The sequence below is a fragment of the Pleurodeles waltl genome, unplaced genomic scaffold (genome assembly GCF_031143425.1).
Source record: "Pleurodeles waltl isolate 20211129_DDA unplaced genomic scaffold, aPleWal1.hap1.20221129 scaffold_418, whole genome shotgun sequence".
Classification (NCBI taxonomy): domain Eukaryota; kingdom Metazoa; phylum Chordata; class Amphibia; order Caudata; family Salamandridae; genus Pleurodeles; species Pleurodeles waltl.
Window position 1 is genome coordinate 14,267 of NW_027150126.1, and position 25,787 is coordinate 40,053.

General features: G+C 43.4%; 6 non-coding genes across 6 annotated transcripts; all 6 read right to left on the reverse strand.

Moving 5' to 3' along the window:
- Window positions 1-2,234: 2,234 nt before the first annotated feature.
- Window positions 2,235-2,308, reverse strand: TRNAI-AAU (transfer RNA isoleucine (anticodon AAU)). The gene has a single exon. It is a non-coding gene; the product is annotated as a tRNA-Ile (tRNA).
- Window positions 2,309-5,899: 3,591 nt separating this feature from the next.
- On the reverse strand, window positions 5,900-5,973 carry TRNAI-AAU (transfer RNA isoleucine (anticodon AAU)). Its single transcript has one exon. It is a non-coding gene; the product is annotated as a tRNA-Ile (tRNA).
- Window positions 5,974-13,231: 7,258 nt separating this feature from the next.
- TRNAS-ACU (transfer RNA serine (anticodon ACU)) lies at window positions 13,232-13,305 on the reverse strand. The gene has a single exon. It is a non-coding gene; the product is annotated as a tRNA-Ser (tRNA).
- Window positions 13,306-16,897: 3,592 nt separating this feature from the next.
- TRNAI-AAU (transfer RNA isoleucine (anticodon AAU)) lies at window positions 16,898-16,971 on the reverse strand. The gene has a single exon. It is a non-coding gene; the product is annotated as a tRNA-Ile (tRNA).
- A 3,592-nt stretch (window positions 16,972-20,563) lies between these two features.
- Window positions 20,564-20,637, reverse strand: TRNAI-AAU (transfer RNA isoleucine (anticodon AAU)). Its single transcript has one exon. It is a non-coding gene; the product is annotated as a tRNA-Ile (tRNA).
- Window positions 20,638-24,228: 3,591 nt separating this feature from the next.
- TRNAI-AAU (transfer RNA isoleucine (anticodon AAU)) lies at window positions 24,229-24,302 on the reverse strand. Its single transcript has one exon. It is a non-coding gene; the product is annotated as a tRNA-Ile (tRNA).
- Between the last annotated feature and the right edge of the window lie 1,485 nt (window positions 24,303-25,787).

Below are 25,787 nucleotides of genomic sequence, written 5' to 3' on the forward strand. Positions count from 1 at the left end.
TGATCCAGGCTTCCGGAACAAGGAGCCTAGGTAGTGGACGTATTGGTGATAAAGTGGCTGAGAAGTCTCCTTTATACATTCCCCCACTTTTTATTGATCCAGATGGTTCTCTTCAAGTCTCAGCAGGGGGGAGGGAACTTTATTCTTGTGGGCCCTTATTGGCCAAAGATGTCATGGTTTCCTCTTCTGAACCCCTGGCTCTTCTACCTCCTTGAGTACTGCTCAAGTGTGTCTCTCTCAGAACATCGTCCCTGACCTTCTTGCTCCAACTCACTCTATCGCTTTGGAGGTTGAGAAGTCTGGACTGCTAGCAAAGGGTCTTTCCTCTTCCTTAGTGGAGTTAATTCAGCACTCCAGCAGGCCTTCTACTTCGAAGTCTTACTCAAGGAACTGGAAGTCTTTTGAGACGTGATGTTCTGCTCATGATCTTTTGGCACCTACCTGTAGTTTGTCTGCTATTTTGCATTTTCTTCTGAATGGGTTTCACTTGAATCTCTTTCCACTCTGAAAGCTCATTGCTTTGCAATAAAGGTTTTTAGGGACTTTTCTGTACCTTCGTCGATGTTACAATCTTTGGTGTCTAGACTGTTCTGATCTTTTGTCAATTGTAAGACCAGTTGAAAAATCCCTTTTCCCCAACTCAGAATCTTCCTACTCTTTTATAGGCTTTGCAATTTTATCTCTTTGAGGATCTGGATACTGTAGACATAAAGATTGTTTCCTATAAAGTTATTTTCCTATTTCCTATCACCTTGCTGAGAACAATTGGGGAGCTGGGAGCCTTAAAATGCTGTCCTCTCTTCATTTGATACTTTGGAAGATGGGGTAACTATAAGGCCTAGCCTTACCTTTGCTGCAAAGGTTAAGTCTATTTTTGATAGATCTTAGGAAATAATTCTTCCTTCTTTCATTCCCTCTCCTTCTTCTCCGGAGGAACATTTGCTGAATACACTTGATGTTTAAAGAGCTCTTTTCATTCATGTCACCAGGCCTCTGCAGTTCAGGAAAACCGACTCCTTGTTTGTGACTTTTGGACAGCCTGGAAAAGACAAGAAGGTGACTTTTATGACTCTGAGTAGGTGGATTAAGTTGTCAATTTTTCTGGCTTTGCAAGGCTTTTTAGAATATCTTCCAGTTCAGGGATGGTCTACGAGAGGAATGGCCACCTCCTGGGTTGAATTCCAGTGAGTAACAATCTAGGAAATTCCTAGGGTGGCTACTTGGTCCTCAGAGCATACATTTGTCAAGCATTATGGCTTAATAATTTTTCTGTTTTGCATTTGAGTACCAATGTTTTGAACTCTGCATTACCCTTAGTCCATCTTGTCTTTGTCACAAACATTACATCCTGCCCACCTTCCCATCAGTCCTTTGGCAAGGGCTTGGCACCCAGGTTGGGTGCATGGGGCTAGCATTTAAGGATCCTCCTGTTCTTTCTTCCTGTTGGAAGGTGACATCACCTTACTTTGTAATGACTGTCACAAGGACGCAATGGACTAAGGCTAATGAAGATTACCAATAAGTAACCAACGCATCACCATTCTTTCTGAATGTGCGTGGCTCATTCCGCAGGACTTGTTCTTTGTATGATTCCTGGATTTTCAGAAGCCCTTTGATGGCAGCACCCCCACACTGAAAATTGTTTCAGCACCACTGTACAAGGGTCAGTTGTCATGCTCATCTGCGGCGTAAATTTGCATTGAATTAGTCTAACTCCCCAGGCCTTGTCTTTTGCTCAATTTGCCTTTGTGAGTTTTCTCTCAATCACTGTCGACTTCCTTTAATCTTTCTTTCTTCTTTTACTTCACCTTCGCCTTCAGTGTATCTTTCGGCCCTCTTAAGAGACACACCCCCTTGTAGCCACTTCTATACTTCTGTCACCTAATTATTTTCCTATCCTTTCCCCTGTAACGTTGCTGATCCTAGCTATAGCATCACTATCCAGAATCTGTTCACCTGAGTTATGTTCCTCTTATCCCCACGCATCTAATAATCAGCTCTTGGTCTCCCTCCACCTCTCACGAGACATAGTCTGAGGCAGTGTCTCCATCTTGGAGAGACAATCCCTTGCACTTGTGTTGTTCTACTGGCACTGCCGGCTTGAGCTTTGGTCAGCAGTGGCAAAAGAAGGACTAATGGAAAGTGAACGTATACTGGAGCAACAGAGTGTATGGATTTATAAGAGCTTGATTAAATGAGAAAAAAAGAGTTTAGTTGAGAGAAAAAATGCAACCTGGCCCGTACGGGGATAGAACCCGCGACCTTGGCGTTATTAGCACCACGCTCTAACCAACTGAGCTAACCGGCCATGAGTACTAAATATATCCTTTTTCCATGTAATGCAGATAGATAGAAGAGTTGGTCTCCCTATTGCAATTCCTTCATACTTTTCTCCTTCCGCCCCCTGTCTGGATTTCAATAACAAGAGCTGTGGAGTGCTGCACGCCAGCCTCAGTGCCTCTTCTTTCACTCAATCTCACTGTGTGCTGTGATATCTTTGTAACATCGATTGTTGCCGGAAAAAAAGGAAAGGATGGATAGTATTTTTATTCTTTTACAACAAAACCCAAAATGCATCGGCTTGCTTGCTCATTAAGTTTACAAGGCCAGCTGCTTTTGAGATATTATAATTATAGTGGTTATTCGGCGTTGGAGGTAAGAGAGTTTTTTTTAGGTCTGGCCGTTCCTTCTGCTTCAAATTACTTGAGCTCATGTCAACAAAGTAACAACAAAACATAGCCAACGGTTCGTTGCTCAAGCCTTCCCTACTGCGCCTTCCCATGTCTCTCCTGCCGACCACAGTGCAGGAAATCTGAGTTTGCATTTGCGCGAAGAGACGTACAACACAAGAAGGCGCGCTTTTGTGCGCCGGGCACCACCCGGCCTGTGCATTCCTCACTGTCGTGAGATCAGTTTACTCAGCAGAGCATGACGCTGCAATTGGTTAGTAGGGCAGGCCTGACCAGAATAGTATATTTGGGGTCATGTATTTGATTGCATTTTTAAAACAGTAACAGAACTTAACTGCAATGTTTAAATAGGTCTAGACATATTTAAACAGTGTCAATTTAATAGAAGAATTGTGGACAATTCAGAGGGGAGGCACCAATGTTTTTTTTTTCCCATTGGGTGGATGCGGCATTAAAGAGTTTGAAGACCACTGGTCTAAGTGGACACTAATATACCTGGATGCTCCTGAATCCTCGCAACAGATGGCAGCAAACCTGGCTGGAGAGCTACTGTGTTGGACTGATCCTGTCGATTCAAGTGGTCTTTCCTAGAGAGTCGGAGGTCATGGAAATAGATGGAGTTGATGGTAATCTTCAGGGCTTTGAAGTTTTCCCATCATCATCTGTCTCAAAAACATGTGCTAGTAAAGACAGAGAATAAGGTAGCTGTCTTTTACATTAACCAACAGTGAAGCATGCATTCAAAATCCCTCAATGCAATAGCAGAACAATTGGGTTATTGGGCAGAGATCAACCTGTTGCACACGTCGGCAGTACACATCAAGGGCACCGACAATGTGATGGCAGACAGCTGGATGTTTCCAAATTTGCTGGAGTTGACGTTATCCAGGTCGTTGTTTTGAGAGATATGCCGAGAGTTTGTGAAACCCTTTCTGGATCTCTTTTCAAACAAGGACAATGCTCATCTTTGTCGATTCTGATCCAGGCTTCCGGAACAAGGAGCCTAGGTAGTGGACGTATTGGTGATAAAGTGGCTGAGAAGTCTCCTTTATACATTCCCCCACTTTTTATTGATCCAGATGGTTCTCTTCAAGTCTCAGCAGGGGGAGGGAACTTTATTCTTGTGGGCCCTTATTGGCCAGAGATGTCATGGTTTCCTCTTCTGAACCCCTGGCTCTTCTACCTCCTTGAGTACTGCTCAAGTGTGTCTCTCTCAGAACGTCGTCCCTGACCTTCTTGCTCCAACTCACTCTATCGCTTTGGAGGTTGAGAAGTCTGGACTGCTAGCAAAGGGTCTTTCCTCTTCCTTAGTGGAGTTAATTCAGCACTCCAGCAGGCCTTCTACTTCGAAGTCTTACTCAAAGAACTGGAAGTCTTTTGAGACGTGATGTTCTGCTCATGATCTTTTGGCACCTACCTGTAGTTTGTCTGCTATTTTGCATTTTCTTCTGAATGGGTTTCAGTTGAATCTCTTTCCACTCTGAAAGCTCATTGCTTTGCGATAAAGGTTTTTTGGGACTTTTCTGTACCTTCGTCGATGTTACAATCTTTGGTGTCTAGACTGTTCTGATCTTTTGTCAATTGTAAGACCAGTTGAAAAATCCCTTTTCTCCAACTCAGAATCTTCCTACTCTTTTATAGGCTTTGCAATTTTATCTCTTTGAGGATCTGGACACTGTAGACATAAAGATTGTTTCCTATAAAGTTATTTTCCTATTTCCTATCACCTTCCTGAGAACAATTAGGGAGCTGGGAGCCTTAAAATGCTGTCCTCTCTTCAGTTGATACTTTGGAAGATGGGGTAACTTTAAGGCCTAGCCTTACCTTTGCTGCAAAGGTTAAGTCTATTTTTGATAGAACTTAGGAAATAATTCTTCCTTCTTTCATTCCCTCTCCTTCCTCTCCGGAGGAACATTTGCTGAATACACTTGATGTTTAAAGATCTCTTTTCATTTATGTCACCAGGCCTCTGCAGTTCAGGAAAACCGACTCCTTGTTTGTGACTTTTGGACAGCCTGGAAAAGACAAGAAGGTGACTTTTATGACTCTGAGTAGGTGGATTAAGTTGTCAATTTGTCTGACTTTGCAAGGCTTTTTAGAATATCTTCCAGTTCAGGGATGGTCTACGAGAGGAATGGCCATCTCCTGGGTTGAATTCCAGTGAGTAACAATCTAGAAAATTCCTAGGGTGGCTACTTGGTCCTCAGAGCATACATTTGTCAAGCATTATGGCTTAATAATTTTTCTGTTTTGCATTTGAGTACCAATGTTTTGAACTCTGCATTACCCTTAGTCCATCTTGTCTTTGTCACAAACATTACATCCTGCCCACCTTCCCATCAGTCCTTTGACAAGGGCTTGGCACCCAGGTTGGGTGCATGGGGCTAGCATTTAAGGATCCTCCTGTTCTTTCTTCCTGTTGGAAGGTGACATCACCTTACTTTGTAATGACTGTCACAAGGACGCAATGGACTAAGGCTAATGAAGATTACCAATAAGTAACCAACGCATCACCATTCTTTCTGAATGTGCGTGGCTCATTCTGCAGGACTTGTTCTTTGTATGATTCCTGGATTTTCAGAAGCCCTTTGATGGCAGCACCCCCACACTGAAAATTGTTTCAGCACCACTGTACAAGGGTCAGTTGTCATGCTAATCTGCGGCGTAAATTTGCATTGAAGTAGTCTAACTCCCCAGGCCTTGTCTTTTGCTCAATTTGCCTTTGTGAGTTTTCTCTCAATCGCTGTCGACTTCCTTTGATCTTTCTTTCTTCTTTTACTTCACCTTCGCCTTCAGTGTATCTTTCGGCCCTCTTAAGAGACACACCCCCTTGTAGCCACTTCTATACTTCTGTCACCTAATTATTTTCCTATCCTTTCCCCTGTAACGTTGCTGATCCTAGCTATAGCATCACTATCCAGAATCTGTTCACCTGAGTTATGTTCCTCTTATCCCCACGCATCTAATAATCAGCTCTTGGTCTCCCTCCACCTCTCACGAGACATAGTCTGAGGCAGTGTCTCCATCTTGGAGAGACAATCCCTTGCACTTGTGTTGTTCTACTGGCACTGCCGGCTTGAGCTTTGGTCAGCAGTGGCAAAAGAAGGACTAATGGAAAGTGAACGTATACTGGAGCAACAGAGTGTATGGATTTATAAGAGCTTGATTAAATGAGAAAAAAGAGTTTAGTTGAGAGAAAAAATGCAACCTGGCCCGTACGGGGATTGAACCCGCGACTGTGGCGTTATTAGCACCACGCTCTAACCAACTGAGCTAACCGGCCATGAGTACTAAATCTATCCTTTTTCCATGTAATGCAGATAGATAGAAGAGTTGGTCTCACTATCGCAATTCCTTCATACTTTTCTCCTTCCGCCCCCTATCTGGATTTCAATAACAAGAGCTGTGGAGTGCTGCACGCCAGCCTCAGTGCCTCTTCTTTCACTCAATCTCACTGTGTGCTGTGATATCTTTGTAACATCGCTTGTTGCCGGAAAAAAAGGAAAGGATGGATAGTATTTTTATTCTTTTACAACAAAACCCAAAATGCATCGGCTTGCTTGCTCATTAAGTTTACAAGGCCAGCTGCTTTTGAGATATTATAATTATAGTGGTTATTCGGCGTTGGAGGTAAGAGAGTTTTTTTTAGGTCTGGCCGTTCCTTCTGCTTCAAATTACTTGAGCTCATGTCAACAAAGTAACAACAAAACATAGCCAACGGTTCGTTGCTCAAGCCTTCCCTACTTCGCCTTCCCATGTCTCTCCTGCCGACCACAGTGCAGGAAATCTGAGTTTGCATTTGCGCGAAGAGACGTACAACACAAGAAGGCGCGCTTTTGTGCGCCGGGCACCACCCGGCCTGTGCATTCCTCACTGTCGTGAGATAAGTTTACTCAGCAGAGCATGACGCTGCATTTGGTTAGTAGGGCAGGCCTGACCAGAATAGTATATTTGGGGTCATGTATTTGATTGCATTTTTAAAACAGTAACAGAACTTAACTGCAATGTTTAAATAGGTCTAGACATATTTAAACAGTGTCAATTTAATAGAAGAATTGTGGACAATTCAGAGGGGAGGCACCAATGTTTTTTTTCCCCATTGGGTGGATGCGGCATTGAAGAGTTTGAAGACCACTGGTCTAAGTGGACACTAATATACCTGGATGCTCCTGAATCCTCGCAACAGATGGCAGCAAACCTGGCTGGAGAGCTACTGTGTTGGACTGATCCTGTCGATTCAAGTGGTCTTTCCTAGAGAGTCGGAGGTCATGGAAATAGATGGAGTTGATGGTAATCTTCAGGGCTTTGAAGTTTTCCCATCATCATCTGTCTCAAAAAAATGTGCTAGTAAAGACAGAGAATAAGGTAGCTGTCTTTTACATTAACCAACAGTGAAGCATGCATTCAAAATCCCTCAATGCAATAGCAGAACAATTGGGTTATTGGGCAGAGATCAACCTGTTGCACACGTCGGCAGTACACATCAAGGGCACCGACAATGTGATGGCAGACAGCTGGAGGTTTTCCAATTTTGCTGGATGTACGTTATCTAGGTCGTTGTTTTGAGAGATATGCCGAGAGTTTGTGAAACCCTTTCTGGATCTCTTTTCAAACAAGGACAATGCTCATCTTTGTCGATTCTGATCCAGGCTTCCGGAACAAGGAGCCTAGGTAGTGGACGTATTGGTGATAAAGTGGCTGAGAAGTCTCCTTTATACATTCCCCCACTTTTTATTGATCCAGATGGTTCTCTTCAAGTCTCAGCAGGGGGGAGGGAACTTTATTCTTGTGGGCCCTTATTGGCCAAAGATGTCATGGTTTCCTCTTCTGAACCCCTGGCTCTTCTACCTCCTTGAGTACTGCTCAAGTGTGTCTCTCTCAGAGCGTCGTCCCTGACCTTCTTGCTCCAACTCACTCTATCGCTTTGGAGGTTGAGAAGTCTGGACTGCTAGCAAAGGGTCTTTCCTCTTCCTTAGTGGAGTTAATTCAGCACTCCAGCAGGCCTTCTACTTCGAAGTCTTACTCAAGGAACTGGAAGTCTTTTGAGACGTGATGTTCTGCTCATGATCTTTTGGCACCTACCTGTAGTTTGTCTGCTATTTTGCATTTTCTTCTGAATGGGTTTCACTTGAATCTCTTTCCACTCTGAAAGCTCATTGCTTTGCGATAAAGGTTTTTAGGGACTTTTCTGTACCTTCGTCGATGTTACAATCTTTGGTGTCTAGACTGTTCTGATCTTTTGTCAATTGTAAGACCAGTTGAAAAATCCCTTTTCTCCAACTCAGAATCTTCCTACTCTTTTATAGGCTTTGCAATTTTATCTCTTTGAGGATCTGGATACTGTAGACATAAAGATTGTTTCCTATAAAGTTATTTTCCTATTTCCTATCACCTTGCTGAGAACAATTGGGGAGCTGGGAGCCTTAAAATGCTGTCCTCTCTTCATTTGATACTTTGGAAGATGGGGTAACTTTAAGGCCTAGCCTTACCTTTGCTGCAAAGGTTAAGTCTATTTTTGATAGATCTTAGGAAATAATTCTTCCTTCTTTCATTCCCTCTCCTTCTTCTCCGGAGGAACATTTGCTGAATACACTTGATGTTTAAAGAGCTCTTTTCATTTATGTCACCAGGCCTCTGCAGTTCAGGAAAACCGACTCCTTGTTTGTGACTTTTGGACAGCCTGGAAAAGACAAGAAGGTGACTTTTATGACTCTGAGTAGGTGGATTAAGTTGTCAATTTTTCTGGCTTTGCAAGGCTTTTTAGAATATCTTCCAGTTCAGGGATGGTCTACGAGAGGAATGGCCACCTCCTGGGTTGAATTCCAGTGAGTAACAATCTAGGAAATTCCTAGGGTGGCTACTTGGTCCTCAGAGCATACATTTGTCAAGCATTATGGCTTAATACTTTTTCTGTTTTGCATTTGAGTACCAATGTTTTGAACTCTGCATTACCCTTAGTCCATCTTGTCTTTGTCACAAACATTACATCCTGCCCACCTTCCCATCAGTCCTTTGGCAAGGGCTTGGCACCCAGGTTGGGTGCATGGGGCTAGCATTTAAGGATCCTCCTGTTCTTTCTTCCTGTTGGAAGGTGACATCACCTTACTTTGTAATGACTGTCACAAGGACGCAATGGACTAAGGCTAATGAAGATTACCAATAAGTAACCAACGCATCACCATTCTTTCTGAATGTGCGTGGCTCATTCCGCAGGACTTGTTCTTTGTATGATTCCTGGATTTTCAGAAGCCCTTTGATGGCAGCACCCCCACACTGAAAATTGTTTCAGCACCACTGTACAAGGGTCAGTTGTCATGCTCATCTGCGGCGTAAATTTGCATTGAAGTAGTCTAACTCCCCAGGCCTTGTCTTTTGCTCAATTTGCCTTTGTGAGTTTTCTCTCAATCACTGTCGACTTCCTTTGATCTTTCTTTCTTCTTTTACTTCACCTTCGACTTCAGTGTATCTTTCGGCCCTCTTAAGAGACACACCCCCTTGTAGCCACTTCTATACTTCTGTTACCTAATTATTTTCCTATCCTTTCCCCTGTAACGTTGCTGATCCTAGCTATAGCATCACTATCCAGAATCTGTTCACCTGAGTTATGTTCCTCTTATCCCCACGCATCTAATAATCAGCTCTTGGTCTCCCTCCACCTCTCACGAGACATAGTCTGAGGCAGTGTCTCCATCTTGGAGAGACAATCCCTTGCACTTGTGTTGTTCTACTGGCGCTGCCGGCTTGAGCTTTGGTCAGCAGTGGCAAAAGAAGGACTAATGGAAAGTGAACGTATACTGGAGCAACAGAGTGTATGGATTTATAAGAGCTTGATTAAATGAGAAAAAAAGAGTTTAGTTGAGAGAAAAAATGGAACCTGGCCCGTACGGGGATTGAACCCGCGACCTTGGCGTTATTAGCAACACTCTCTAACCAACTGAGCTAACCAGCCATGAGTACTAAAGATATCCTTTTTCCATGTAATGCAGATAGATAGAAGAGTTGGTCTCCCTATTGCAATTCCTTCATACTTTTCTCCTTCCGCCCCCTGTCTGGATTACAATAACAAGAGCTGTGGAGTGCTGCACGCCAGCCTCAGTGCCTCTTCTTTCACTCAATCTCACTGTGTGCTGTGATATCTTTGTAACATCGCTTGTTGCCGGAAAAAAAGGAAAGGATGGATAGTATTTTTATTCTTTTACAACAAAACCCAAAATGCATCTGCTTGCTTGCTCATTAAGTTTACAAGGCCAGCTGCTTTTGAGATATTATAATTATAGTGGTTATTCGGCGTTGGAGGTAAGAGAGTTTTTTTTAGGTCTGGCCGTTCCTTCTGCTTCAAATTACTTGAGCTCATGTCAACAAAGTAACAACAAAACATAGCCAACGGTTCGTTGCTCAAGCCTTCCCTACTGCGCCTTCCCATGTCTCTCCTGCCGACCACAGTGCAGGAAATCTGAGTTTGCATTTGCGCGAAGAGACGTACAACACAAGAAGGCGCGCTTTCGTGCACCGGGCACCACCCGGCTTGTGCATTCCTCACTGTCGTGAGATCAGTTTACTCAGCAGAGCATGACACTGCAATTGGTTAGTAGGGCAGGCCTGACCAGAATAGTATATTTGAGGTCATGTATTTGATTGCATTTTTAAAACAGTAACAGAACTTAACTGCAATGTTTAAATAGGTCTAGACATATTTAAACAGTGTCAATTTAATAGAAGAATTGTGGACAATTCAGAGGGGAGGCACCAATGTTTTTTTTCCCCATTGGGTGGATGCAGCATTAAAGAGTTTGAAGACCACTGGTCTAAGTGGAAACTAATACACCTGGATGCTCCTGAATTCCTCGCAACAGATGCCAGCAAACCTGGCTGGAGAGCTACTGTGTTGGACTGATCCTGTCGATTCAAGTGGTTTTTCCTAGAGAGTCGGAGGTCATGGAAATAGATGGAGTTGATGGTAATCTTCAGGGCTTTGAAGTTTTCCCATCATCATCTGTCTCAAAAAAATGTGCTAGTAAAGACAGAGAATAAGGTAGCTGTCTTTTACATTAACCAACAGTGAAGCTTGCATTCAAAATCCTTCAATGCAATAGCAGAACAATTGGGTTATTGGTCAGATATCAACCTGTTGCACACGTCGGCAGTACACATCAAGGGCACCGACAATGTGATGGCAGACAGCTGGAGGTTTCCAAATTTGCTGGAGTTGACGTTATCCAGGTCGTTGTTTTGAGAGATATGCAGAGAGTTTGTGAAACCCTTTCTGGATCTCTTTTCAAACAAGGACAATGCTAATCTTTGTCGATTCTGATCCAGGCTTCCGGAACAAGGAGCCTAGGTAGTGGACGTATTGGTGATAAAGTGGCTGAGAAGTCTCCTTTATACATTCCCCCACTTTTTATTGATCCAGATGGTTCTCTTCAAGTCTCAGCAGGGGCGAGGGAGCTTTATTCTTGTGGGCCCTTATTGGCCAGAGATGTCATGGTTTCCTCTTCTGAACCCTGGCTCTTCTACTTCATTGGGTACTGCTCAAGTGTGTCTCTCTCAGAACGTCGTCCCTGACCTTCTTGCTCCAACTCACTCTTTCGCTTTGGAGGTTGAGAAGTCTGGACTGCTAGCAAAGGGTCTTTCCTCTTCCTTAGTGTAGTTAATTCAGCACTCCAGCAGGCCTTCTACTTCGAAGTCTTACTCAAAGAACTGGAAGTCTTTTGAGACGTGATGTTCTGCTCATGATCTTTTGGCACCTACCTGTAGTTTGTCTGCTATTTTGCATTTTCTTCTGAATGGGTTTCACTTGAATCTCTTTCCACTCTGAAAGCTCATTGCTTTGCGATAAAGGTTTTTAGGGACTTTTCTGTACCTTCGTCGATGTTACAATCTTTGGTGTCTAGACTGTTCTGATCTTTTGTCAATTGTAAGACCAGTTGAAAAATCCCTTTTCTCCAACTCAGAATCTTCCTACTCTTTTATAGGCTTTGCAATTTTATCTCTTTGAGGATCTGGATACTGTAGACATAAAGATTGTTTCCTATAAAGTTATTTTCCTATTTCCTATCACCTTGCTGAGAACAATTGGGGAGCTGGGAGCCTTAAAATGCTGTCCTCTCTTCATTTGATACTTTGGAAGATGGGGTAACTTTAAGGCCTAGCCTTACCTTTGCTGCAAAGGTTAAGTCTTTTTTTGATAGATCTTAGGAAATAATTCTTCCTTCTTTCATTCCCTCTCCTTCCTCTCCGGAGGAACATTTGCTGAATACACTTGATGTTTAAAGAGCTCTTTTCATTCATGTCACCAGGCCTCTGCAGTTCAGGAAAACCGACTCCTTGTTTGTGACTTTTGGACAGCCTGGAAAAGACAAGAAGGTGACTTTTATGACTCTGAGTAGGTGGATTAAGTTGTCAATTTTTCTGGCTTTGCAAGGCTTTTTAGAATATCTTCCAGTTCAGGGATGGTCTACGAGAGGAATGGCCACCTCCTGGGTTGAATTCCAGTGAGTAACAATCTAGGAAATTCCTAGGGTGGCTACTTGGTCCTCAGAGCATACATTTGTCAAGCATTATGGCTTAATAATTTTTCTGTTTTGCATTTGAGTATCAATGTTTTGAACTCTGCATTACCCTTAGTCCATCTTGTCTTTGTCACAAACATTACATCCTGCCCACCTTCCCATCAGTCCTTTGGCAAGGGCTTGGCACCCAGGTTAGGTGCATGGGGCTAGCATTTAAGGATCCTCCTGTTCTTTCTTCCTGTTGGAAGGTGACATCACCTTACTTTGTAATGACTGTCACCAGGACGCAATGGACTAAGGCTAATGAAGATTACCAATAAGTAACCAACGCATCACCATTCTTTCTGAATGTGCGTGGCTCATTCCGCAGGACTTGTTCTTTGAATGATTCCTGGATTTTCAGAAGCCCTTTGATGGCAGCACCCCCACACTGAAAATTGTTTCAGCACCACTGTACAAGGGTCAGTTGTCATGCTCATCTGCGGCGTAAATTTGCATTGAATTAGTCTAACTCCCCAGGCCTTGTCTTTTGCTCAATTTGCCTTTGTGAGTTTTCTCTCAATCACTGTCGACTTCCTTTAATCTTTCTTTCTTCTTTTACTTCACCTTCGCCTTCAGTGTATCTTTCGGCCCTCTTAAGAGACACACCCCCTTGTAGCCACTTCTATACTTCTGTCACCTAATTATTTTCCTATCCTTTCCCCTGTAACGTTGCTGATCCTAGCTATAGCATCACTATCCAGAATCTGTTCACCTGAGTTATGTTCCTCTTATCCCCACGCATCTAATAATCAGCTCTTGGTCTCCCTCCACCTCTCACAAGACATAGTCTGAGGCAGTGTCTCCATCTTGGAGAGACAATCCCTTGCACTTGTGTTGTTCTACTGGCACTGCCGGCTTGAGCTTTGGTCAGCAGTGGCAAAAGAAGGACTAATGGAAAGTGAACGTATACTGGAGCAACAGAGTGTATGGATTTATAAGAGCTTGATTAAATGAGAAAAAAAGAGTTTAGTTGAGAGAAAAAATGCAACCTGGCCCGTACGGGGATTGAACCCGCGACCTTGGCGTTAGTAGCACCACGCTCTAACCAACTGAGCTAACCGGCCATGAGTACTAAAGATATCCTTTTTCCATGTAATGCAGATAGATAGAAGAGTTGGTCTCCCTATTGCAATTCCTTCATACTTTTCTCCTTCCGCCCCCTGTCTGGATTTCAATAACAAGAGCTGTGGAGTGCTGCACGCCAGCCTCAGTGCCTCTTCTTTCACTCAATCTCACTGTGTGCTGTGATATCTTTGTAACATCGATTGTTGCCGGAAAAAAAGGAAAGGATGGATAGTATTTTTATACTTTTACAACAAAACCCAAAATGCATCGGCTTGCTTGCTCATTAAGTTTACAAGGCCAGCTGCTTTTGAGATATTATAATTATAGTGGTTATTCGGCGTTGGAGGTAAGAGAGTTTTTTTTAGGTCTGGCCGTTCCTTCTGCTTCAAATTACTTGAGCTCATGTCAACAAAGTAACAACAAAACATAGCCAACGGTTCGTTGCTCAAGCCTTCCCTACTGCGCCTTCCCATGTCTCTCCTGCCGACCACAGTGCAGGAAATCTGAGTTTGCATTTGCGCGAAGAGACGTACAACACAAGAAGGCGCGCTTTTGTGCGCCGGGCACCACCCGGCCTGTGCATTCCTCACTGTCGTGAGATCAGTTTACTCAGCAGAGCATGACGCTGCAATTGGTTAGTAGGGCAGGCCTGACCAGAATAGTATATTTGGGGTCATGTATTTGATTGCATTTTTAAAACAGTAACAGAACTTAACTGCAATGTTTAAATAGGTCTAGACATATTTAAACAGTGTCAATTTAATAGAAGAATTGTGGACAATTCAGAGGGGAGGCACCAATGTTTTTTTTTTCCCATTGGGTGGATGCAGCATTAAAGAGTTTGAAGACCACTGGTCTAAGTGGACACTAATATACCTGGATGCTCCTGAATCCTCGCAACAGATGGCAGCAAACCTGGCTGGAGAGCTACTGTGTTGGACTGATCCTGTCGATTCAAGTGGTCTTTCCTAGAGAGTCGGAGGTCATGGAAATAGATGGAGTTGATGGTAATCTTCAGGGCTTTGAAGTTTTCCCATCATCATCTGTCTCAAAAACATGTGCCAGTAAAGACAGAGAATAAGGTACCTTTCTTTTACATTAATCAACAGTGAAGCATGCATTCAAAATCCCTCAATGCAATAGCAGAACAATTGGGTTATTGGGCAGAGATCAACCTGTTGCACACGTCGGCAGTACACATCAAGGGCACCGACAATGTGATGGCAGACAGCTGGATGTTTCCAAATTTGCTGGAGTTGACGTTATCCAGGTCGTTGTTTTGAGAGATATGCCGAGAGTTTGTGAAACCCTTTCTGGATCTCTTTTCAAACAAGGACAATGCTCATCTTTGTCGATTCTGATCCAGGCTTCCGGAACAAGGAGCCTAGGTAGTGGACGTATTGGTGATAAAGTGGCTGAGAAGTCTCCTTTATACATTCCCCCACTTTTTATTGATCCAGATGGTTCTCTTCAAGTCTCAGCAGGGGGAGGGAACTTTATTCTTGTGGGCCCTTATTGGCCAGAGATGTCATGGTTTCCTCTTCTGAACCCCTGGCTCTTCTACCTCCTTGAGTACTGCTCAAGTGTGTCTCTCTCAGAACGTCGTCCCTGACCTTCTTGCTCCAACTCACTCTATCGCTTTGGAGGTTGAGAAGTCTGGACTGCTAGCAAAGGGTCTTTCCTCTTCCTTAGTGGAGTTAATTCAGCACTCCAGCAGGCCTTCTACTTCGAAGTCTTACTCAAAGAACTGGAAGTCTTTTGAGACGTGATGTTCTGCTCATGATCTTTAGGCACCTACCTGTAGTTTGACTGCTATTTTGCATTTTCTTCTGAATGGGTTTCAGTTGAATCTCTTTCCACTCTGAAAGCTCATTGCTTTGCGATAAAGGTTTTTAGGGACTTTTCTGTTCCTTCGTCGATGTTACAATCTTTGGTGTCTAGACTGTTCTGATCTTTTGTCAATTGTAAGACCAGTTGAAAAATCCCTTTTCTCCAACTCAGAATCTTCCTACTCATTTATAGGCTTTGCAATTTTATCTCTTTGAGGATCTGGACACTGTAGACATAAAGATTGTTTCCTATAAAGTTATTTTCCTATTTCCTATCACCTTCCTGAGAACAATTAGGGAGCTGGGAGCCTTAAAATGCTGTCCTCTCTTCAGTTGATACTTTGGAAGATGGGGTAACTTTAAGGCCTAGCCTTACCTTTGCTGCAAAGGTTAAGTCTATTTTTGATAGAACTTAGGAAATAATTCTTCCTTCTTTCATTCCCTCTCCTTCCTCTCCGGAGGAACATTTGCTGAATACACTTGATGTTTAAAGATCTCTTTTCATTTATGTCACCAGGCCTCTGCAGTTCAGGAAAACCGACTCCTTGTTTGTGACTTTTGGACAGCCTGGAAAAGACAAGAAGGTGACTTTTATGACTCTGAGTAGGTGGATTAAGTTGTCAATTTGTCTGACTTTGCAAGGCTTTTTAGAATATCTTCCAGTTCAGGGATGGTCTACGAGAGGAATGGCCATCTCCTGGGTTGAATTCCAGTGAGTAACAATCTAGAAAATTCCTGGGGTGGCTACTTGGTCCTCAGAGCATACATTTGTCAAGCATTATGGCTTAATAATTTTTCTGTTTTGCATTTGAGTACCAATGTTTTGAACTCTGCATTACCCTTAGTCCATCTTGTCTTTGTCACAAACATTACATCCTGCCCACCTTCCCATCAGTCCTTTGGCAAGGGCTTGGCACCCAGGTTGGGTGCATGGGGCTAGCATTTAAGGATCCTCCTGTTCTTTCTTCCTGTTGGAAGGTGACATCACCTTACTTTGTAATGACTGTCACAAGGACGCAATGGACTAAGGCTAATGAAGATTACCAATAAGTAACCAACGCATCACCATTCTTTCTGAATGTGCGTGGCTCATTCCGCAGGACTTGTTCTTTGTATGATTCCTGGATTTTCAGAAGCCCTTTGATGGCAGCACCCCCACACTGAAAATTGTTTCAGCACCACTGTACAAGGGTCAGTTGTCATGCTCATCTGCGGCGTAAATTTGCATTGAAGTAGTCTAACTCCCCAGGCTTTGTCTTTTGCTCAATTTGCCTTTGTGAGTTTTCTCTCAATCACTGTCGACTTCCTTTGATCTTTCTTTCTTCTTTTACTTCACCTTCGCCTTCAGTGTATCTTTCGGCCCTCTTAAGGGACACACCCCCTTGTAGCCACTTCTATACTTCTGTCACCTAATTATTTTCCTATCCTTTCCCCTGTAACGTTGCTGATCCTAGCTATAGCATCACTATCCAGAATCTGTTCACCTGAGTTATGTTCCACTTATCCCCACGCATCTAATAATCAGCTCTTGGTCTCCCTCCACCTCTCACGAGACATAGTCTGAGGCAGTGTCTCCATCTTGGAGAGACAATCCCTTGCACTTGTGTTGTTCTACTGGCACTGCCGGCTTGAGCTTTGGTCATCAGTGGCAAAAGAAGGACTAATGGAAAGTGAACGTATACTGGAGCAACAGAGTGTATGGATTTATAAGAGCTTGATTAAATGAGAAAAAAAGAGTTTAGTTGAGAGAAAAAATGCAACCTGGCCCGTACAGGGATTGAACCCGCGACCTTGGCGTTATTAGCACCACGCTCTAACCAACTGAGCTAACCGGCCATGAGTACTAAATATATCCTTTTTCCATGTAATGCAGATAGATAGAAGAGTTGGTCTCACTATCGCAATTCCTTCATACTTTTCTCCTTCCGCCCCCTGTCTGGATTTCAATAACAAGAGCTGTGGAGTGCTGCACGCCAGCCTCAGTGCCTCGTCTTTCACTCAATCTCACTGTGTGCTGTGATATCTTTGTAACATCGCTTGTTGCCGGAAAAAAAGGAAAGGATGGATAGTATTTTTATTCTTTTACAACAAAACCCAAAATGCATCGGCTTGCTTGCTCATTAAGTTTACAAGGCCAGCTGCTTTTGAGATATTATAATTATAGTGGTTATTTGGCGTTGGAGGTAAGAGAGTTTTTTTTAGGTCTGGTCGTTCCTTCTGCTTCAAATTACTTGAGCTCCTGTCAACAAAGTAACAACAAAACGTAGCCAACGGTTCGTTGCTCAAGCCTTCCCTACTGCGCCTTCCCATGTCTCTCCTGCCGACCACAGTGCAGGAAATCTGAGTTTGCATTTGCGCGAAGAGACGTACAACACAAGAAGGCGCGCTTTTGTGCGCCGGGCACCACCCGGCCTGTGCATTCCTCACTGTCGTGAGATCAGTTTACTCAGCAGAGCATGACGCTGCAATTGGTTAGTAGGGCAGGCCTGACCAGAATAGTATATTTCGGGTCATGTTTTTGATTGCATTTTTAAAACAGTAACAGAACTTAACTGCAATGTTTAAATAGGTCTAGACATATTTAAACAGTGTCAATTTAATAGAAGAATTGTGGACAATTCAGAGGGGAGGCACCAATGCTTTTTTTCCCCATTGGGTGGATGCGGCATTAAAGAGTTTGAAGACCACTGGTCTAAGTGGACACTAATATACCTGGATGCTCCTGAATCCTCGCAACAGATGGCAGCAAACCTGGCTGGAGAGCTACTGTGTTGGACTGATCCTGTCGATTCAAGTGGTCTTTCCTAGAGAGTCGGAGGTCATGGAAATAGATGGAGTTGATGGTAATCTTCAGGGCTTTGAAGTTTTCCCATCATCATCTGTCTCAAAAAAATGTGCTAGTAAAGACAGAGAATAAGGTAGCTGTCTTTTACATTAACCAACAGTGAAGTATGCATTCAAAATCCCTCAATGCAATAGCAGAACAATTGGGTTATTGGGCAGAGATCAACCTGTTGCACACGTCGGCAGTACACATCAAGGGCACCGACAATGTGATGGCAGACAGCTGGAGGTTTTCCAATTTTGCTGGAGTTGACGTTATCTAGGTCGTTGTTTTGAGAGATATGCCGAGAGTTTGTGAAACCCTTTCTGGATCTCTTTTCAACCAAGGACAATGCTCATCTTTGTCGATTCTGATCCAGGCTTCCGGAACAAGGAGCCTAGGTAGTGGACGTATTGGTGATAAAGTGGCTGAGAAGTCTCCTTTATACATTCCCCCACTTTTTATTGATCCAGATGGATCTCTTCAAGTCTCAGCAGGGGGAGGGAACTTTATTCTTGTGGGCCCTTATTGGCCTGAGATGTCATGGTTTCCTCTTCTGAACCCCTGGCTCTTCTACCTCCTTGAGTACTGCTCACGTGTGTCTCTCTCAGAACGTCGTCCCTGACCTTCTTGCTCCAACTCACTCTATCGCTTTGGAGGTTGAGAAGTCTGGACTGCTAGCAAAGGGTCTTTCCTCTTCCTTAGTGGAATTAATTCAGCACTCCAGCAGGCCTTCTACTTAGAAGTCTTACTCAAAGAACTGGAAGTCTTTTGAGACGTGATGTTCTGCTCATGATTTTTTGGCACCTACCTGTAGTTTGTCTGCTATTTTGCATTTTCTTCTGAATGGGTTTCAGTCGAATCTCTTTCCACTCTGAAAGCTCATTGCTTTGCGATAAAGGTTTTTAGGGACTTTTCTGTACCTTCGTCGATGTTACAATCTTTGGTGTCTAGACTGTTCTGATCTTTTGTCAATTGTAAGACCAGTTGAAAAATCCCTTTTCTCCAACTCAGAATCTTCCTACTCTTTTATAGGCTTTGCAATTTTATCTCTTTGAGGATCTGGACACTGCATACATAAAGATTGTTTCCTATAAAGTTATTTTCCTATTTCCTATCACCTTCCTGAGAACAATTGGGGAGCTGGGAGCCTTAAAATGCTGTCCTCTCTTCAGTTGATACTTTGGAAGATGGGGTAACTTTAAGGCCTAGCCTTACCTTTGCTGCAAAGGTTAAGTCTATTTTTGATAGATCTTAGGAAATAATTCTTCCTTCTTTCATTCCCTCTCCTTCCTCTCCGGAGGAACATTTGCTGAATATACTTGATGTTTAAAGAGCTCTTTTCATTTATGTCACCAGGCCTCTGCAGTTCAGGAAAACCGACTCCTTGTTTGTGACTTTTGGACAGCCTGGAAAAGACAAGAAGGTGACTTTTATGACTCTAAGTAGGTGGATTAAGTTGTCAATTTTTCTGGCTTTGCAAGGCTTTTTAGAATATCTTCCAGTTCAGGGATGGTCTACGAGAGGAACGGCCACCTCCTGGGTTGAATTCCAGTGAGTAACAATCTAGGAAATTCCTAGGGTGGCTACTTGGTCCTCAGAGCATACATTTGTCAAGCATTATGGCTTAATAATTTTTCTGTTTTGCATTTGAGTACCAATGTTTTGAACTCTGCATTACCCTTAGTCCATCTTGTCTTTGTCACAAACATTACATCCTGCCCACCTTCCTATCAGTCCTTTGGCAAGGGCTTGACACCCAGGTTGGGTGCATGGGGCTAGCATTTAAGGATCCTCCTGTTCTTTCTTCCTGTTGGAAGGTGACATCACCTTACTTTGTAATGACTGTCACAAGGACGCAATGGACTAAGGCTAATGAAGATTACCAATAAGTAACCAACGCATCACCATTCTTTCTGAATGTGCGTGGCTCATTCCGCAGGACTTGTTCTTTGTATGATTCCTGGATTTTCAGAAGCCCTTTGATGGCAGCACACCCACACTGAAAATTGTTTCAGCACCACTGTACAAGGGTCAGTTGTCATGCTCATCTGCGGCGTAAATTTGCATTGAAGTAGTCTAACTCCCCAGGCTTTGTCTTTTGCTCAATTTGCCTTTGTGAGTTTTCTCTCAATCACTGTCGACTTCCTTTGATCTTTCTTTCTTCTTTTACTTCACCTTCGCCTTCAGTGTATCTTTCGGCCCTCTTAAGAGACACACCCCCTTGTAGCCACTTCTATACTTCTGTCACCTAATTATTTTCCTATCCTTTCCCCTGTAACGTTGCTGATCCTAGCTATAGCATCACTATCCAGAATCTGTTCACCTGAGTTATGTTCCTCTTATCCCCACGCATATAATAATCAGCTCTTGGTCTCCCTCCACCTCTCACCAGACATAGTCTGAGGCAGTGTCTCCATCTTGGAGAGACAATCCCTTGCACTTGTGTTGTTCTACTGGCACTGCCGGCTTGAGCTTTGGTCAGCAGTGGCAAAAGAAGGACTAATGGAAAGTGAACGTATACTGGAGCAACAGAGTGTATGGATTTATAAGAGCTTGATTAAATGAGAAAAAAAGAGTTTAGTTGAGAGTAAAAATTCAACCTGGCCCATACGGGGATTGAACCCGCGACCTTGGCGTTATTAGCACCACGCTCTAACCAACTGAGCTAACCGGCCATGAGTACTAAATATATCCTTTTTCCATGTAATGCAGATAGATAGAAGAGTTGGTCTCACTATCGCAATTCCTTCCTACTTTTCTCCTTCCGCCCCCTGTCTGCATTTCAATAACAAAAGCTGTGGAGTGCTGCACGCCAGCCTCAGTGCCTCGTCTTTCACTCAATCTCACTGTGTGCTGTGATATCTTTGTAACATCGCTTGTTGCCGGAAAAAAAGGAAAGGATGGATAGTATTTTTATTCTTTTACAACAAAACCCAAAATGCATCGGCTTGCTTGCTCATTAAGTTTACAAGGCCAGCTGCTTTTGAGATATTATAATTATAGTGGTTATTCGGCGTTGGAGGTAAGAGAGTTTTTTTTAGGTCTGGTCGTTCCTTCTGCTTCAAATTACTTGAGCTCATGTCAACAAAGTAACAACAAAACATAGCCAACGGTTCGTTGCTCAAGCCTTCCCTACTGCGCCTTCCCATGTCTCTCCTGCCGACCACAGTGCAGGAAATCTGATTTTGCATTTGCGCGAAGAGACGTACAACACAAGAAGGCGCGCTTTTGTGCGCCGGGCACCACCCGGCCTGTGCATTCCTCACTGTCGTGAGATCACTTTACTCAGCAGAGCATGATGCTGCAATTGGTTAGTAGGGCAGGCCTGACCAGAATAGTATATTTGGGGTCATGTATTTGATTGCATTTTTAAAACAGTAACAGAACTTAACTGCAATGTTTAAATAGGTCTAGACATATTTAAACAGTGTCAATTTAATAGAAGAATTGTGGACAATTCAGAGGGGAGGCACCAATGTTTTTTTTCCCATTGGGTGGATGCGGCATTAAAGAGTTTGAAGACCACTGGTCTAAGTGGACACTAATATACCTGGATGCTCCTGAATCCTCGCAACAGATGCCAGCAAACCTGGCTGGAGAGCTACTGTGTTGGACAGATCCTGTCGATTCAAGTGCTCTTTCCTAGAGAGTCGGAGGTCATGGAAATAGATGGAGTTGATGGTAATCGTCAGGGCTTTGAAGTTTTCCCATCATCATCTGTCTCAAAAAAATGTGCTAGTAAAGACAGAGAATAAGGTAGCTGTCTTTTACATTAACCAACAGTGAAGCATGCATTCAAAATCCCTCAATGCAATAGCAGAACAATTGGGTTATTGGGCAGAGATCAACCTGCTGCACACGTCGGCAGTACACATCAAGGGCACCGACAATGTGATGGCAGACAGCTGGAGGTTTCCAAATTTGCTGGAGTTGACGTTATCCAGGTCGTTGTTTTGAGAGATATGCCGAGAGTTTGTGAAACCCTTTCTGGATCTCTTTTCAAACAAGGACAATGCTCATCTTTGTCGATTCTGATCCAGGCTTCCGGAACAAGGAGCCTAGGTAGTGGACGTATTGGTGATAAAGTGGCTGAGAAGTCTCCTTTATACATTCCCCCACTTTTTATTGATCCAGATGGTTCTCTTCAAGTCTCAGCAGGGGGGAGGGAACTTTATTCTTGTGGGCCCTTATTGGCCAAAGATGTCATGGTTTCCTCTTCTGAACCCCTGGCTCTTCTACCTCCTTGAGTACTGCTCAAGTGTGTCTCTCTCAGAACGTCGTCCCTGACCTTCTTGCTCCAATTCACTCTATCGCTTTGGAGGTTGAGAAGTCTGGACTGCTAGCAAAGGGTCTTTCCTCTTCCTTAGTGGAGTTAATTCAGCACTCCAGCAGGCCTTCTACTTCGAAGTCTTACTCAAGGAACTGGAAGTCTTTTGAGACGTGATGTTCTGCTCATGATCTTTTGGCACCTACCTGTAGTTTGTCTGCTATTTTGCATTTTCTTCTGAATGGGTTTCACTTGAATCTCTTTCCACTCTGAAAGCTCATTGCTTTGCGATAAAGGTTTTTAGGGACTTTTCTGTACCTTCGTCGATGTTACAATCTTTGGTGTCTAGACTGTTCTGATCTTTTATCAATTGTAAGACCAGTTGAAAAATCCCTTTTCTCCAACTCAGAATCTTCCTACTCTTTTATAGGCTTTGCAATTTTATCTCTTTGAGGATCTGGATAGTGTAGACATAAAGATTGTTTCCTATAAAGTTATTTTCCTATTTCCTATCACCTTGCTGAGAACAATTGGGGTGCTGGGAGCCTTAAAATGCTGTCCTCTCTTCATTTGATACTTTGGAAGATGGGGTAACTTTAAGGCCTAGCCTTACCTTTGCTGCAAAGGTTAAGTCTATTTTTGATAGATCTTAGGAAATAATTCTTCCTTCTTTCATTCCCTCTCCTTCCTCTCCGGAGGAACATTTGCTGAATACACTTGATGTTTAAAGAGCTCTTTTCATTCATGTCACCAGGCCTCTGCAGTTCAGGAAAACCGACTCCTTGTTTGTGACTTTTGGACAGCCTGGAAAAGACAAGAAGGTGACTTTTATGACTCTGAGTAGGTGGATTAAGTTGTCAATTTTTCTGGCTTTGCAAGGCTTTTTAGAATATCTTCCAGTTCAGGGATGGTCTACGAGAGGAATGGCCACCTCCTGGGTTGAATTCCAGTGAGTAACAATCTAGGAAATTCCTAGGGTGGCTACTTGGTCCTCAGAGCATACATTTGTCAAGCATTATGGTTTAATAATTTTTCTGTTTTGCATTTGAGTACCAATGTTTTGAACTCTGCATTACCCTTAGTCCATCTTGTCTTTGTCACAAACATTACATCCTGCCCACCTTCCTATCAGTCCTTTGGCAAGGGCTTGGCACCCAGGTTGGGTGCATGGGGCTAGCATTTAAGGATCCTCCTGTTCTTTCTTCCTGTTGGAAGGTGACATCACCTTACTTTGTAATGACTGTCACAAGGACGCAATGGACTAAGGCTAATGAAGATTACCAATAAGTAACCAACGCATCACCATTCTTTCTGAATGTGCGTGGCTCATTCCGCAGGACTTGTTCTTTGTATGATTCCTGGATTTTCAGAAGCCCTTTGATGGCAGCACCCCCACACTGAAAATTGTTTCAGCACCACTGTACAAGGGTCAGTTGTCATGCTCATCTGCGGCGTAAATTTGCATTGAAGTAGTCTAACTCCCCAGGCTTTGTCTTTTGCTCAATTTGCCTTTGTGAGTTTTCTCTCAATCACTGTCGACTTCCTTTGATCTTTCTTTCTTCTTTTACTTCACCTTCGCCTTCAGTGTATCTTTCGGCCCTCTTAAGAGACACACCCCCTTGTAGCCACTTCTATACTTCTGTCACCTAATTATTTTCCTATCCTTTCCCCTGTAACGTTGCTGATCCTAGCTATAGCATCACTATCCAGAATCTGTTCACCTGAGTTATGTTCCTCTTATCCCCACGCATCTAATAATCAGATCTTGGTCTCCCTCCACCTCTCACGAGACATAGTCTGAGGCAGTGTCTCCATCTTGGAGAGACAATCCCTTGCACTTGTGTTGTTCTACAGGCACTGCCGGCTTGAGCTTTGGTCAGCAGTGGCAAAAGAAGGACTAATGGAAAGTGAATGTATACTGGAGCAACAGAGTGTATGGATTTATAAGAGCTTGATTAAATGAGAAAAAAAGAGTTTAGTTGAGAGAAAAAATGCAACTTGGCCCATACGGGGATTGAACCCGCGACCTTGGCGTTATTAGCACCACGCTCTAACCAACTGAGCTAACCGGCCATGAGTACTAAATATATCCTTTTTCCATGTAATGCAGATAGATAGAAGAGGTGGTCTCACTATCGCAATTCCTTCCTACTTTTCTCCTTCCGCCCCCTGTCTGCATTTCAATAACAAGAGCTGTGGAGTGCTGCACGCCAGCCTCAGTGCCTCGTCTTTCACTCAATCTCACTGTGTGCTGTGATATCTTTGTAACATCGCTTGTTGCCGGGAAAAAAGGAAAGGATGGATAGTATTTTTATTCTTTTACAACAAAACCCAAAATGCATCGGCTTGCTTGCTCATTAAGTTTACAAGGCCAGCTGCTTTTGAGATATTATAATTATATTGGTTATTCGGCGTTGGAGGTAAGAGAGTTTTTTTTAGGTCTGGTCGTTCCTTCTGCTTCAAATTACTTGAGCTCATGTCAACAAAGTAACAACAAAACATAGCCAACGGTTCGTTGCTCAAGCCTTCCCTTCTGCGCCTTCCCATGTCTCTCCTGCCGACCACAGTGCAGGAAATCTGATTTTGCATTTGCGCGAAGAGACGTACAACACAAGAAGGCGCGCTTTTGTGCGCCGGGCACCACCCGGCCTGTGCATTCCTCACTGTCGTGAGATCACTTTACTCAGCAGAGCATGACGCTGCAATTGGTTAGTAGGGCAGGCCTGACCAGAATAGTATATTTGGGGTCATGTATTTGATTGCATTTTTAAAACAGTAACAGAACTTAACTGCAATGTTTAAATAGGTCTAGACATATTTAAACAGTGTCAATTTAATAGAAGAATTGTGGACAATTCAGAGGGGAGGCACCAATGTTTTTTTTCCCATTGGGTGGATGCGGCATTAAAGAGTTTGAAGACCACTGGTCTAAGTGGACACTAATATACCTGGATGCTCCTGAATCCTCGCAACAGATGCCAGCAAACCTGGCTGGAGAGCTACTGTGTTGGACAGATCCTGTCGATTCAAGTGGTCTTTCCTAGAGAGTCGGAGGTCATGGAAATAGATGGAGTTGATGGTAATCGTCAGGGCTTTGAAGTTTTCCCATCATCATCTGTCTCAAAAAAATGTGCTAGTAAAGACAGAGAATAAGGTAGCTGTCTTTTACATTAACCAACAGTGAAGCATGCATTCAAAATCCCTCAATGCAATAGCAGAACAATTGGGTTATTGGGCAGAGATCAACCTGCTGCACACGTCGGCAGTACACATCAAGGGCACCGACAATGTGATGGCAGACAGCTGGAGGTTTCCAAATTTGATGGAGTTACCGTTATCCAGGTCGTTGTTTTGAGAGATATGCCGAGAGTTTGTGAAACCCTTTCTGGATCTCTTTTCAAACAAGGACAATGCTCATCTTTGTCGATTCTGATCCAGGCTTCCGGAACAAGGAGCCTAGGTAGATGACGTATTGGTGACAAAGTGGCTGAGAAGTCTCCTTTATACATTCCCCCACTTTTTATTGATCCAGATGGTTCTCTTCAAGTCTCAGCAGGG